The sequence below is a fragment of the Oncorhynchus masou genome, chromosome 10 (genome assembly GCF_036934945.1).
Source record: "Oncorhynchus masou masou isolate Uvic2021 chromosome 10, UVic_Omas_1.1, whole genome shotgun sequence".
Classification (NCBI taxonomy): Eukaryota; Metazoa; Chordata; class Actinopteri; order Salmoniformes; family Salmonidae; genus Oncorhynchus; species Oncorhynchus masou.
This window is the reverse complement of record NC_088221.1, coordinates 36759775-36775717: the sequence shown is the minus strand read 5'-3', so window position 1 is coordinate 36775717 and position 15943 is coordinate 36759775. Positions and strand designations below refer to the sequence as shown.

Here is a 15943-nt window from a genome sequence, read left to right as displayed (position 1 = left end):
CCTGGTAAGGCAACTGCTCAGAATCGGACTCACCTCGACTAACCTGTACCCCTGCACATTGACATTGACACATTGCACTCTTTGTTGTTAATTTATTGTGTTACTTTTATATTGTTTTTTTAAATCTTTAGTTTATTTAGTTTAGTATTTTTTTAAACTTTTGTTTTTTTTAACTGCATTTTTATTTAAGGACTTGTAAGTAAGCATTTCACATATTGTATGACAAATAACATCTGATTTGATTAGAAAGGTGTTAATAAGTCAGTGCAATGCTATGAACAGTATGCCTATTGTTATGCAGAGGACCCGTTATTGATAATGCTCATGTTTAACTACAGTTATCGCCCTGTAAATAAATAAACTCCACTACAGCAGCAGGCTACAAACATTCATTTTCATGTAATTGATAGAAACATCCGTAAATAGTCCTTTGTGTTTTGATTAAAGTGATATTTAAGTTTGCATGGCTGTTTCATCTCTTGACATGATTCTTTTATTAATCAATTATTGTGAGGCTGGAGTTGTGCCACTCTCATCTACAGTAATTGGAGAGACTTACATATCACTACCTGGTTAACTAAGACACCAGTTACAGGAGCTACAGCTTGGCATACATCTACCCACTGAAGATGTGTCATACTTAATTATCTAAAACTTTATCGTACCTGACTGTTTGATGTCTTGAAGTCTTAGTTTTGCAAACTTTTCCACAGACCCCACAGCACCATAATGAGCAGAATGTGGTTGGTAGTTTTGTGCTGTGCTATGTAGAATGACTGTCATCATCTCTCAGCTGTAGAAAGACCATCTGTGTATTCCTGCATGGTGGATCAGAACCACTGAATATTCAGTATTTTCTCTCATTGCATTTTATCAGTGCACACAGGGAGAGGATTGGGAGATATTGTCAGAGACCTACACATTCTTACACAGCAAATGATCCTGTGTTAAATCAAGACTGAGAGTGGTTAAATTAACACTGAGAGTGTGGACCTGTGTAGATGCTGGAAATAACACACTGATTGATGTAAAGCCTTTTCCCCAGAGTTTTTGCCTTTCATGTGAGTTGCAGAGTGCCATTTGTTAATTAATGACAGAGATATGGTTGTTGCATTCATCCATTTTGAGTCCTATGGACTTCACCAAGTGACATCCTGAGCGAATATGTTATCATTCTAAATGTATTATTTAAGGCAATCAAGGGCCTACATAACCATTAACTCTGCAATAGTTGAATTAACATTCATGTAAAATTATGTAAAATAACACCAGTGTTGGTATTAATAACCTGTTTAACCAACACCACACCCATTTCCCAGCATGCTCTATTGAAGGTTGACTTAAATGATTGTTTATTTCAATATCTATGTTTTTGCATGTACATTAATTGATGACATACATTTTCTAAACTAATACAATATGTTGCTTGGATTTTTTTGTGCCCGTTGCTGAAATTGTTGTTCCAGATTAGATGCTTTAGAAAGCTTAGTCTCTCCAACCCTGGCAGTCATTCTGAATGCAGATTGCGGGTGATTAAATATGAACATCAAACCCTGCATGGATTTCAGTAGGAATTACACATCTCTTTGCAAGCCAGCATGATGTGACAGGTTGTTTATATTACCCAAGCATGTGTTAATTTAACCTTCAATTGGGTTTTTATTCACGTTCATGCTGTGTAGACCAAGCAGCTGGGTCTTTTTTAATGTGGAAATCACATTTGGATTTGCATAGGTTTTTAAGGAACTCACTGACTTTGCTGATAACTATTTTATTGAGAAAAAAGTGTACACACTATACCTGTGATATGTGGTTGTCCCATCAAGCTATCTTTAGATGAAATCACTAACTGTAAGTCACTCTGGATAAGATCATCTGGTAAATGACAAAAATGTCAAATATTTGTTTTTGTCATTCCAGACATAAAATAACACAATATATGTCACAGTATATGTCAATGTATGTCACAGGTGTAAATATATGGGTCATGACAGTGTAATGACCATGTTATGGCAGGTTGTGACAAGTTGTCAACTGTTATGACATATTTTGACATGGTTATGACACTGGGTGTCAAGTAAAGCGTTACCATTTGCTGTTTGTATGGTGTTCACTTTGAAAAGCATTTATTCGGGCTACTAGTGAATATTCTGTTAAAGAGTTTCACCTATTTCCCTTAAAATGCACCTCTTTTCTAATGTTGGTTGAACTGTGGATCCCAAACTGTGGATCGTGGCAGGGGTCCATTTCGGTCACTGGATGACATTGCCCCCCAACATTTTTTCTGGGGAAATACATTTTCAATGTAGAAAAACGTAAACGTAAACGTAAACGATTAATACCATATAGAAATTAAATAGAAAACACAATGGACCTATATATTTTTCAATGATACATTTACATTACATTTAAGTCATTTAGCAGACGCTCTTATCCAGAGCGACTTACAAATTCTGACATCCAGTGGAACAGCCACTTTACAATAGTGCATCTAAATCATTTAGGGGGGGGGAGAAGGATTACTTTATCCTATCCTAGGTATTCCTTGAAGAGGTGGGGTTTCAGGTGTCTCCGGAAGGTGGTGATTGACTCCTTAGCCTATAGTCTTTCAGAATTTACAATGAACAAAATAAAAGCTGGACATTCAGGCCCCCATTGATTATGTTGTAATGTTTGATCATAAGAACACAAGATTAGCCATGTCAAAATGCTTAGAATTGTAGGAAATTGCCTTTAAAACGGCAAAATGTTATGTTAGCTCCGTGGCAGGATGTGTGGAATTGCACATTTTTCTCTACTGCCAAGATATATATTATTATTATTTTTACTTTTTTTTACTCGACTCGAAAGACAGAAATTGGTGGGTCAGTAAGTAAAAAAGTTTGGGAACCCCTGGTTTAGGCTACTGCTTTCCTAGTATACTGTATAGCCTACTCTATACGAGAACAAAGATTACATCCTATTGTGTGCAATGTAGGCTTCATTCCAAAACGGATAGGTAAAATGTAACCTAAAAGATTGACTCTTAACACAGGTCTCAGAGGAAAAGTGTGAAAAGAGCCCAGTTGATTGGGCTGCCATTTTGCTCATGTATGAAATATGAACTATCAGAGTAGAGGTCAATTATATTTGACTTTCCCTAAATCTACCATATCCTCGAGGCTGGGGCGATATGTCATAGTAATAAGAGACCTAAAAAGATCAAATTTCGATTAAATGTAATAAAGCAGGCCTGAGAGGAGAGGAGAGACCATGGCTTTGTTACAGGGAATCATTATGGTCTCACTTCTATTGCTCCCACAAATCTCACAAATCTTAAATCCCTTGAATGACAGAACCCTTTTGTAATAATGGCCACCTTAATTGTGGCATCATCCTGCCTTATGAAGTGTAATTGAAAGCTGTGAATAAGTAATCCCTCAGCGAGGATGGTTCAAGTGCTCTTGGTTTTATACGAGTTTCTACAGAGGTACATGGAGGAACACTGGGGATCGATAAGAGATCCTGTCACATGTAACAATAAATCTCCTTGTTAAAAGGCTATTGTTGCCGTTATGGTAATTGACACCACTGTAGTTAGGTGTGATATAACACATTTACAGTGCTGGCTGTTTGGGGCAGATGTGTTTTATGTGCTGTCGTGGGTTGCTGCCACGCAGATGAGGGTCACCTATATGCCTCATGAATCCTTAAACAGCTGCTCTTTCGCTGTGCGTGTGTGCGTGCGTTTTGTGCTTACGGTGTGTGCATGTGTGCGTGCGGATGCATGTGTGTGTGTGATTACATTGTTATAGGTTCTACTGTGTGGTTCAGGAGTATGGCTTTCGCATTGTAGCTCACTGAACATCTACCGTGTCTAAAGAACAATACTGTCTAGTGTAAACAGAATTTGCATACTCAGGAATATGCCTCTATATATTGCACTCTGATGTGCTGCTGTGAATGGTAATCTTGTTTCCGTAGTGGGGGAATAGTTATTTGGGAAGAGCTTATAGAGTATGAAAATAATATGTCTCAAAACAGTGGATACAAACAATGGTCATAAAAATAAATGCTTATATGATTAATTAGGTATAGTGATAGTGTTGTAATTTATTACCCATTTGCCTAAATAGCGACGTTTCAACCTCACATCCCGAGGATTTTGTAGTGAGCTGGTTTGGAACCATGGGTTTATTATCAAAGGCATATTAAAGCAACACCCTTGGGTGTTCCTCAGAATCGAACACCTATAATCAGGTGATGAACATAGACTTGTATCACACATCATATCATACACGGCTTATGAACTTGCTAACAGTGACTGTCTTCTCTGTTCCAGGTGCGGGGGATGTGGTGGAGAGATGTCCCCTGAATCACATACAGTGTATAGGGACCAGGAAGTGCATTCACTTCAACAAGCTCTGCAACGGAGCAATAGATTGTGAGGATGGCTTCGATGAAGGAGTTCACTGTAGAGGTAAGAGCTGGTTGTATCTTATTCCCATCAATTAGCAGTCCATGGACCACAGTAACAGCACTGGTCTTAGTGTAGCATGTGGTAACATAGCCATTTTTAGACTGCAGTATGTCTTTTAGCAAAATCAAGCTCTAGTCTTATTGCTATAATAGTGCAGAAGTCCAGTATCCTTTTCTAGCGTAGTATGGTTTCAATTTGGTACTGCAGCTTGTCTTTTATAATTTGCCCTCGGTGTGCCAAGGTCACTTCCTATTACCCAGGTATGTTGTCAGGAACAGACCAGGTTATTGGCTGACTCAGCAGGTCAGTTGTATACAGGTTGTTGTTGCTCACAACATTCTAAAGCAGCATGTAACACCAATCTTCTATAGACACCTGGCTTACTGTGATACTGACAAAGCCCACCCGGTGGGCAGCACTGACTTGATGCCCGTTAGCTGCTGTCGGCTTTTCCAGTTCTGCCAATACTTTGACCTGGAAGACATACAAGTCACACTGTGTGTCAGTTCAAGGTGATGATCTTGGCTTTAGATTTGAATGGCTGAAAACAGTCTAAACGCCCCATCCCATTCACTGTGATGCCACTGGACATTGCTCTGGCTGTTCTGTTAAATTCAATGTTCTGCTCTGGTAGCATACCATAATGTTGGCTCTGATGAATTGGCTTGGTGTGTTGGCTGAGAGAAGGACAGGACAGGAATTGCATTAATATCGATCTCAAAGTGGTTGACATTGTAATAGAGCATTGCATGTGTTTATTTTTTTAAACCCTCTTAAAATGTTTGATTTTGAATGAATATCAACTCCCAAAGTGATTTCATACTGTATTTGTTGAGTCTGCAGTTTAACTGCTGTATATAGCCTATAGACCGCAACAGGGCTGTCATTGGCCTTAATGCAATAGTGCTATCTAGCCATGTTCTGTCAACCAGAATGTACCTAATCCATTTGCTAAGAAGTTGTTTGAAGGACTGTAAAGATTTTTTACAAACAAAAAATCAATGCAATCATTTTAACAGTGGCACTGGCTCTTGTTTTAACAGTCATATTCATCCTCAAATTACTCATATCTGGCACCATACAGGGATTGACTGTGGAATTGTTTTTGCTTTCTGGCCTTTTTAGTGATTCCAGAGGATGGAATAATACAAAGCATCTAATTTAACTGGAGTGGCAGTGACCTTCTGTTAGGTCCAGCTCAGGTTGGGACACATATGTTCTATTCTACTATTATGCACATAGATAGCAGTGAGAGCAGAGCAGGCTCATTTGGAGGCAGCAGAATGAACAGAGGAGGAATTGAGGTCACTAAGAGAAGTTAGATAGAACCAGCTGGGTCTATGACAAAACTTTTCCTGCTACCTCCTCTCCACTCCTCTTATGAATATACATGGCTAAATCCCAGGAGGACATAATACCAAGGTGCCCATATGGAAAAGCACTAAACCCTTCTCTCTCACCTTCAGAAAATGTGTTTATTTTTAATCACATACTCCAGTCTGGGCAGTGCATGGTGGAACTTCTTCTCAGGACCACAGGGCATGATCATAGTTTTCAACTGAGCCACCTGGCTCTGTTTGCTTAGTACAGTCTGTAAAGTAGCCTGAGGTAACTTCATTCCCTGAAGTCTACAGGTGCAGTGAAGAGAACATTCAGCAAGCTGGCTACTGTACTAATATACAGTATACTGTACACATACTGTAACCACAATATCACAACAGCAAACTACACACACCATTTAACTACTCAAGACCAAATGATAATGATAATGATAGTAGTGAAGAATACTACTATTACTTCTACTACTACTAGCAGCCTGAAAATACTACTACTGCTACTACTAATACTACTACCACTAGTCATACTAGCCTGCTGGTACTACTACTACTACTACTACTACTACTTCTACTACTACTACTACTTCTACTACTACTAGTAATACCATGTTGCTGCTACTACCACTACTATAGTACTACTATTGCTACTAATACTACCACTATACAGGATTCTACCCTCCACAACATAACCTTCACTCCAAATAAAACTCCAAACCTAGAACCTGAATTTGGACAAAATTACCTGGAAGGATTCCTACTACCAAAGATTCTTATTTCCAAGGTCTATACAGCAAATTCTCTGGCCAACCAACGACCAGCAAAATAAGCATAAGAAAGCTGAAAACACCATCCAACCTAGAACTTAGTGAGTAATGTTTAGTCTGAAGCTACCTTTAAAGTAAAGAAGAAAAATAAATTACAATTATATATTTTACTATTTTACTTTCAACCAAGCTTGCTAGGACAGATCAGATCAATTAGCACTGAGGTGTGAAGTGAGAGGTGTCAAAGCCCTTGAGCCCAACAATGGCAGGAGAGTTTCACAGCCTCCCCCACCCAAATGCAGATGCCTTTGAAGCCCCCTCCATCTGTGCAGAGGTCATTACAATACAGTACCTCCTGGATTCATCTCTATTTTGAACTGATATGCAGCCAGGACCCTTCAATTGTAAGTTACCAAGAAGAAACAATATTGTTGCTTTGATCAATCACATCAGAATATATCCTCCTCACAATCTCCAAAATACAACAGCCACAGGACAACTTTGTTTGGACATCGTAAAGAACCATTCACCAAAACTGAAGAGATATAGCTAGCTAACAACCTCCTTTTCTACAAGGAAAGATATGGTGGACAGAGGGATTTTCTACAAGGAATCTGCCTCCCGAAAAAGGCTTCTCCCAAGTGGGTGTGACACCTACTCTGGTCGTCTGCTGTACTGCTGCTTGGATTCAACCTGTTCTTATCTGTTCACCGTGTGCCCTGGCCTGTCTTCCCCTGTCTGTGCCGTGACTTGACTTTACATCAATCTGAAGACTGTTATTTATCTAATTACCTAACTATGTTTAATTGTTACCCGATTAAATTAATCATCTAACAATTAACTCATTAGGATCTGGGGCACCACGAGAGCGGTTCTTTAAACAGTTACCATCTCTCGTATTAAACTCGAAAAGGTCTTTGCCTATCACACCTATAAACAGTCAACTTATCATCATTCTGAACAGTCATAACCTCCTTTCATCTGCAAAAACCAGAGCCTTACTTATGATTTAGTAATACACAAATTGGTTTAATTATGTATGTACTAGCTAATTAAATGGAAACACAGGATAAACATACATACTCTGCACCGGTTATTGACTGGAGATGTAATATGCTGAAAACAGGTCCCTAGTGGAATGACAACAACATTGATGCTTGTTAAAGATGAGAGGGAGAGGGAGAGAGAGGGACAGAGACACTTAACACTGGCACATTCAGAAACTACTCTCACCTACCATATACTTTGCACACGAACCGCCGCCGCTTTGAGTAAGAAATCATTAATATATTTATGTGAAATGCCTGGGTTCGCCCGGGGTCTCTTGGTGAACAGGGCACCCTTGGAAAGGGGGTTGGGCCTTTTCGCGGCATGCTTGTAAGTCTCTGATTGTCCAAAATGGTTCCAACAAGTCTTCTATCATTGTCCTTCTCTGTAGTTGTCCGGTATCCGCTGACTTGTCGTGTCGTCCTGAACAGAACTACAGAGTTGAATTTCCTAGCCTGCCGTATCAATGGTTTGAGCAGAGTAACAGGATGGTCCTACTTCAATTCGCTTTCAAAGATACTTTACGTAGGACAGTTAATCAGCGTACCAGTGATTGTCCGGGAGGTGAGTATATCATTGACACTTCGTGTTGAGATTCAAAGTTCAAACCACTTTAAATGTGCAGCTACAGCTTCACATCTTTCTGGTCTGGTATGATCATTTCTTAACCCATTATTCATACAGTTTGCTCAAAAGGGGCGTTTTTTTGCAAGCTGTCACGCTCGATGACCTCACTCCGGGCATTAAATACTCACTGTGCAAAGTTAGGTAAGTGAATTATCTCCTATAGCTTCTCAAATCACATCCCTCTCTTAACAAAAACCATTTAATCATTGTTCATATTACATGCACAACAGAGTATGGAAACGTCATACATGTAGTGGGTATACTTTCCAAGTTTAACATTTGTAATTACATCACAAAATAGCAAAAGTACATTAGTGTTCTAAAGTTTCAGTGGGTACAAATCTGTTGAAACAAAGAACATTCCTTTGGAGACTCTTGAGAGTGCAAGCCTGGATCTTATCCCTTGATTTACAACAGGGCGTGAGTTGTTAACCCCCCACCAGTTCTTTCCTTCCCCCTCTAGAGTAAGAGGGGGTCTGATTGCAGTTATGCATTGCAAACCTGATCTGACCTATTTGGAAGCCGATAATTCAGCCACATGATTATTGACTCTGAAGTAATGGAAATAATTGTAACATGAAGTTAAGGTACAGTAGGCATGTAATACTGTACAAGGCAAACAAGAGAGTCATACTTTACAGAATGCACAACTCCTTTTACAGAGAGCACTAATAGTTACCTCTAAACATACACAGACTTCACTGGATGTGCAATGTCATCCTGAACCCATTACATTTACGGAAACATCTTCACTGGCTTCATATTAGAGAAATATGACTGCAATAATAAGACTCCAGATGTCTTAAAATATTACAGTGATAAGGTGTTGCTGCCTTCTGCCTTCAAAACTGCACTATTTTGACAGGTGCATCTCAAATTGATGCACAGAAATATGGACCTCTTGCCACCTGCCAGAAGTCTGTCTGTCTATCTGCACTGCTCAGCCATATTGGAGATTTTTTTTAAATGTTCAGTCACCTTTTAAAACACATTTCATAAAAAATATACCTATTCTGAAGTTAGGTGTTATACATTATGTCTAAATGATGAGAGCCGCTCTCATTTAGGAGCAACTTCACATGGCAAACTGCATTTATAGTTTTTCATTTTGTAGTTATACCTTTCATCATCTAGTGGACCTAGACAGGCTGTAAGTGATACAAATTACATTCTTTTTTTCCTATCCCTTAATTGTATTTATTTTTTAGAAACAATAGATTTCTTAATATATATATATTTTTAACTCACAGAGTAATGAGAAACAATGTCACACAAGCCATCTCCCCTCCCTCTCTTTACCTCTCAACAGCATTCAATTATCTCACTTGATTAACTTTTCATTACCAACAATTCCAACAAACAAACAAACAAACAATATCCACCAGGGCGAGGGAGGCTGTGATAAGAGACAACGTCCCTGTTACTAAAATGACTAGCCATGAATACAGTCCAAATAATTTCCTGCTTTTCTTTGTAGCTTGAAGGAACGAACCATCCTTTTAGAGGCAACTATTAGCATATTGATTGAAATCATACTTGTCTAATGAAATTGTATAATATTCACAGAAAAAGGGGTAAATTGCTTGCAATATGAACTCTGTGTTACACTTACTATGGCTTTATGGTGTTGTTTGGTTCATTCTTATCATTACAATTCATATGGCTGTTTGTAAGGCACTGATTGAGTTGTAGTCAAGAGTTTATTTTACTTTAATTGAACTTTATATTACACTGTTTATCAGTGGTGCAGTGTTCCATGTAGGTAATGGCATTCAGTTATTCAGTTTTAATGGGAGTTCATGATTTAGCCCTGTCTAAAGCAGGCGAACACTTTTCAAAGTTAAAGGCTGCATTGTCTTCTACCTCAGCTCAGCAGATAAATATTCTCTGGGAACTATGGAACCCATAACATAAGAAATACATTCTCACTCTATTTAATATACTGCATCCTGTTAGCTTAGATTTGATGCAATAACGCAATTGAAGGCATATAATAAAAGAATAAGGCCATGAATGTTTAGTTTACTGTAGATGTGGATTCCAAACTTTTAAGTCCAACTCTTTGACAAGTTACACATTTCACTCATGTTTTGTGTTTTGCCAGTTTAGCTGCATGCCAGGCGCACACACACGGCTACGTGCACGCACACACACACACACACACACACACACACACACACACACACGCCATATAAACAATGACAGACTCTCACAATCAATATTTGATGCATCTCACTCGGTTTATTCGCAGTATGGTGAGATATTGTCAGTCATATCATTACTCTCCCTAATGGCTTAGACAATCTGGTGAGATCAAATCCTATTATGTAGGATTTTCCTCCTCGCGAGTGGATTCTGAAATAACAATGTGTGGGGTTAGATTCACATTCTGACACTCACACACCCAGGAGATTTCTTCTAATATTTAAGGGCATGTCAGAAAATTTGTGGAGTACCCGTTTCTGAAATCCCCCAGAAGATTGTGCTTTGAGGGATTAACAATATTTCCTGTCCCATTTGAGCCTGATTCCTGAGCTATGGGATTATATGCCTTCAAACTAACATGTACATGTTCATGTTTCGCACATTTTTTATGACTATTTACACTGTCAGGATCTAGACAGTTCTATGTCACATTCAAGCTGACACACTTAAAGCTACTTGGATAACTTCATAACTTTTAAGATCACTTCAAGAAAAAGTATTGTTCTTCTCTTCTACAGACAATTGCTTGGTGTGTTATAATTTATAAGATCGCTACAAGAAAATGCTTTGTGACGTCTCTTCTTACTGCAACTTCTGGTCCATTTGAATGTTTGAACCTTGTTACTCTGCTTACCCACTCAGAGGACACCCACAGTGATTAGAGAGCAGGATGGGTTAGTGTTTTAATACGGGAGCAGGGGAGATCCACGCCATGCCATGCTTATTAAAGCTCCTACAGGCTGGAGACAGCCCTGGCTTCTGTGTTGGGTCAGCATCTTAATTTGGTCTCACATTAATTGGAGGCCTTGAGAGCTAACGTGGGAGGCTGGGTAGGGGAATGGAGATGCTTGTTAAAGGGCTGGCCTTCCCAGATACAAAGGCCACGCATATCCCAGAAGGAAAGCCTATAATGAGTCCAGATGGGGGAGATCACTGTTAGTCTGGCATGCCCCTTTTGTAGCTCTGTGGTGAAGCAGCACCAGCCATGTTTGTGCTGGCACAGGATCCAGTGACACAGTGCACAGTGCACAGTGACACTATGCAGGCCATACCTGGCCATCTGTGTGACCTCCTGTGGTGTTTGCTCAGAGCTGGTTAGATTAGCGCAGGGTTTCCTGGGGACCCCATTGGGTGCACGTTTTGGTTTTTGCTGTAGCGCCATACAGCTGATTCAAAAAATTAACTCCTCATTTATTTAACCATCAAGCTTTAATTATTTTAATCAGCTGTGTAGTACTAGGGCAACAACCAATACTTGCACCCCTTGGGGTTCCTGGGACCGAGTTTGGGAAATGCTGAGTTTATGGTTTGCTCAGAGCCAGGTTAGTTGTTAGTTGAGAGACGGTTTAGGTTAGCGGTCAGCTGGATGATGGGTTTATCTTTCCTTAGATAAAAAAGGTAGCACTTTTTCAATAAGGTTACATTTGTAAAGGTTTTATAAAGAGGTTATAATTACGTTATTAATGATTATTTAATTGTTTGTAAATACATTATATACCATTCATAAACAGTTATATTGCATTGTTCAAAATAGTGCAGTAACTGGTCAGTGTTTTCCAAATAGTGAGCCAATATTTACCTAAGATTATTTTATTTTCAATAGTTGCAAAGTTGAACAATAGTTATTTTCTCACTTTTGGGTGTGAGGTGTGATGCATTGGTACTCTGTCCCAGGAACAGAAATGGTTGGTTTTCATGATGTGTCTTGCTCCACCTTTGAAACCCTGATTCCCTGGTCAAATGTACATCTATGACATTATTCAATCATCATTCCTAACACATTACCCCTTACCAGATTATTCCAACACACTTACCACTTCTCTGGGATAGTTCAAGGATAGTGAATACTCTGGTGTTAAATGGTAACCATAATACCTTTGGTTGGTGAAACAGTGGAGGAGGTATCCTCTCACAACGTTTAATGTTTTGGTCTTCATACCCACCACTAATTGACTGAACATTTAAAAAAAAGTTTTGAATCTTCTCATGAATGTAGTGATGAGGTACCCAATACTGCGTATAACACAGGGGGTTGGTGGCACCTTAATTGGGAAGGACAGGCTCGTGGTAATGGCTGGAGCGGAATCAGGGGAATGGTTTCAAATACATCAAACACATGGTTTCAAGTGTTTGATGCCATTCCATTTGCTCCGTTCCAGCCATTATTATGAGCTGTCCTCCCCTCTGCCTCTTCCACTGGCGTATAAGTAAGTCTAAGCTCTGAGTGAACTCTAAAATCATCTATACATGATTTACCCACATGTATAACTGCTAAAAGTATGCCTTATTTTAAAGTCACAGACCTATCAATATTTATAGCTGAGTTACCAACATGTATAACTGCTAAAAGTATGCCTTATTTTAAAGTCACAGACCTATCAATATTTATAGCTGAGTTACCAACATGTATAACTGCTAAAAGTATGCCTTATTTTAAAGTCACAGACCTATCAATATTTATAGCTGAGTTACCAACATTTATAACGGCTAAAAGTATACCTTATTTTAAAGTCACAGACCTATGAACATTTATATAACTGAGTTATAAACATTTATAGCTACAAAAATGATACCTTATTTTAACGTGGCAATGCACTGACCATTAACAATTGAGTTACCAACATGTATAACTGTTGAATAGATATGTTTAGCTCATTTATTAATGAGTTGCAAACATGTATAACATAATATAATCTCCTCAAACATGCAATATATAAGCGACCTTTAAAAAACCTATCATTGGTATGTGTAGCCTAACTAATTCAGATTAACAGGGCATGTCTTTTTCTCCACTTAACATTACAAGTCAGAATAGAAATGGACAACATATTAACTATTTAAAATACAATATGTGACTCACCACGTGGTCTTATGTGGAAAAATGTGAAAATGTTTTTATTTTTTTTTTTACATTTTATAAAAGTAGAGACTCAGCGCTACAAAATGGTATATCATACACTGCATAGGGTCTCATGGTCCCCTTCTGTGTTGTCATCTGTTTCTTTCTGGTTAAGAATTTATTTTCCAATCCTGGAGTCTGAGACCTTATGAGAATATGTGGGAGAGAAGAGGAATTTATGACAATTTAGCATAGACACTCTAGCTATACAACTCTACTATAATCATAATCATGATTTATACCATTTAGGCTTAGCGAGTTAAGATATCCACTGCTAGCTAATAATAATTGCTAGTTTTTAACTTGCTAACACTAATAGCTAGATACACCAGATTAAAGGATTTAGCTAGTTATCACAATTGTGTCTAATTTACTAGCTAGTTAGCTAGATAGTAAGTTAGTCGGGCCAACTCTTCTGTCTGGCCTTTGCACACTTCTTATATCCACGCCCATCCTGATTCCTCACTATGCACTGTCACAATGTAAGTGTCAAACAACATTCTGGGCATGTTCTAGGTCGTCTTTATAATCAGCGCAATTCACCGATGGGCAGATCTCACAAAGTCAGTGGAATTTCTTCAAAACTAGCAAACCACACCAATATTATGAAATCAAACTTTATTTGTCACATGCTAAATACAACAGGTGTAAACCTTACTGTGAAATAGTTACTTACAAGCCCTTCACCAACAATGCAGTTTAAGAAAGAGAGAAGAAAATATTTACAAAATTAACCAAAGTAAAAAAATATTTTAAAAAGTAACACAATAAAATAACGATAAAAAGGCTATATACAGGAGGTACCGGTACCGAGTCAATGTGCAGGGGTACAGGTTAGTTGAGGTAATTTGTACATGTAGGTAGTGGTAAAGTGACTATGCATAGATAATTAAACAACGCGAAGCAGCAGTGTAAAAAAAATACATGGAAGAGGGGGGTGTCAATTTAAATAGTCTCGGTGGCCATTTCATTAATTGTTCAGCAGTCTTATGGCTGCTCGGCCTCCGACCGCAAGCCACTACAGAGGGTTGTGCGTATGGCCCAGTACATCACTGGGGCTAAGCTGCCTGCCATCCCAGACCTCTACAACAGGTGGTGTCGGAGGAAGCCCCTAAAAATTGTCAAAGACCCCAGCCACCACAGTCATAGACTGTTCTCTCTAATACCGCATGGCAAGCAGTACCGGAGTGCCAAGTCTAGGACAAAAAGGCTTCTCAACAGTTATTACCCCCAAGCCATAAGTCTGGTAGGCTCACGTCATTGGGCAGCTCGCAGCTCGGTTTCCCTTTGTAGTCCGTAATAGTTTTCAAGCTCTGTGTCAGTGTGTGCAACTGGTCAAATGAAGTCAGGTGCAGGAGAGCAGAGATGAGTGAACAGGCACACTTTAATCAGGCAGAGGAAAACAGCCGGATGCAACTATGTCAACACTCTGGACCAAGGAAAAAGCCATAGCGCACAAAATCACACAAATAACAAAACCACGGGTTAACAATATCCGGCGCAAAACCAGCCTGAAGCGACACACACATAACAAATAAACAAAACCACACACAGACATGGGGGGGAACAGAGGATTATATACACGTAGAGTGATGAGGGGATGTAATCCAGGTGTGCGGAAAAACAAGACAAAACAAATGGAAAATGAAAGGGGCGATGGCTTAGAAGACCGGTGACGTCGACCGCCGAACACCGCCCGAACAAGGAGAGGGACCGACTTCGGCGGGAGTCGTGACACTCTGCCACATCCGACGAGCATCAGAGCCAGTGTAGTAGGATTAAATTTTAATCCTGTATTGACGGTTTGCTTGTTTGATGGTTCATCTGAGGACATAACGAGATTTCTTATAAGCGTCCGAATTAGTGTCTCGCTCCTTGAAATCGGCAGCTGTAGACTTTAGCTCGATATTGATGTTGCCTGTAATCCATGGCTTCTGGCTGGGATATGTACGTATGGTCACTGTGAGGACGACGTCGTCGATGCACTTATTGATGAAGCCGATGACTGAGGTGGTGTACTCCTCAATGCCACTGGATGAATCTCGGAACATATTCCAGTCTGTGCTAGAAAAACTGTAGCGTAGCATCCGCGTCATCTGACCACTTCCGTATTGAGCAAGTAACTCGTACTTCCTGCTATAGCTTTTGTTTGTTAGCAGGAATCAGGAGGATAGAATTATGGTCAGATTTGCCAATTGGAGTGCGAGAGAGCTTTGTATGCGTCTCTGTGTGTGGAGTAAATGTGGTCTAGAATTTTTTTCTTTGGTTGCACATGTGACATGTTGGTAGAAATGAGGTAAAATGGATTTAAGCTTGCCTGCATGAAAGTCCACGGCCACTAGGAGCGCCGCTTCTGGATGAGCATTTTCTTGTTTGCTTATGGCCTTATACAGCTGGTTGAGTGCATCAGTTTGTGGTGGTAAATAGACTGCTACGAATAATAAAGATGAGAACTCTCTTGGTAGATAGTGTGGTCTACAGCTTATCATAAGGTACTCTACCTCAGGCGTGCAATAACTCAGGACTTCTTTAAGATTAGACATCGCGCACCGACTGTTATTGACAAATAGACACACATCGCCGCCCCACTTTTTACCATATGTTG

General features: G+C 39.4%; 1 pseudogene; it reads left to right on the top strand.

The window, feature by feature from the left end:
* Positions 1 to 15943, top strand: part of LOC135546849 (low-density lipoprotein receptor-related protein 1B-like) — a 357889-nt pseudogene that overhangs the window by 38907 nt on the left and 303039 nt on the right.